Here is a 454-nt window from a genome sequence, read left to right as displayed (position 1 = left end):
TGTCCCCAGGTGTGTCTGGGTGTGCCCAGGTGACCCCTCCCCCCTCTCAGGTGTGACCCCCGGATGTCCCCTCCCCCACTCAAGGGTCTCTCAGGTGTCCCCCTCCCCCCCAGGAGCCCCCCAGGTGTCCCCTCACCTGTCTCAGGTGTCTCTCAGGTGTGCCCAGGTGTCCCCTAAGTGTCCCCTCCCCCCTCTCAGGTGTGACCCCCCCCCAGGTGTCCCCTCCCCCCCCAGGTGTCCCCTCACCTGCCTCAGGTGTCCCTCAGGTGTCCCCGCCCCTCCCCCCCCGGGGTCACCTTGGGGCGGCTCCCGCGGGGCCTTAAAAGGGAGCGGGAGGGACCCGGGGAGACCAGGGGAGACCAGAGAGAGAGCGGGAGGGAGCGGGGGAGACCAGGGGAGACCGGAGAGGGACCGGAGAGAGAGCGGGAGGGACCCGGGGAGACCAGGGGAGACC

The sequence above is a fragment of the Passer domesticus genome, unplaced genomic scaffold, assembly GCF_036417665.1.
Source record: "Passer domesticus isolate bPasDom1 unplaced genomic scaffold, bPasDom1.hap1 HAP1_SCAFFOLD_325, whole genome shotgun sequence".
Taxonomy (NCBI): Eukaryota; Metazoa; Chordata; class Aves; order Passeriformes; family Passeridae; genus Passer; species Passer domesticus.
Note: the sequence above shows the minus strand (reverse complement) of the source record.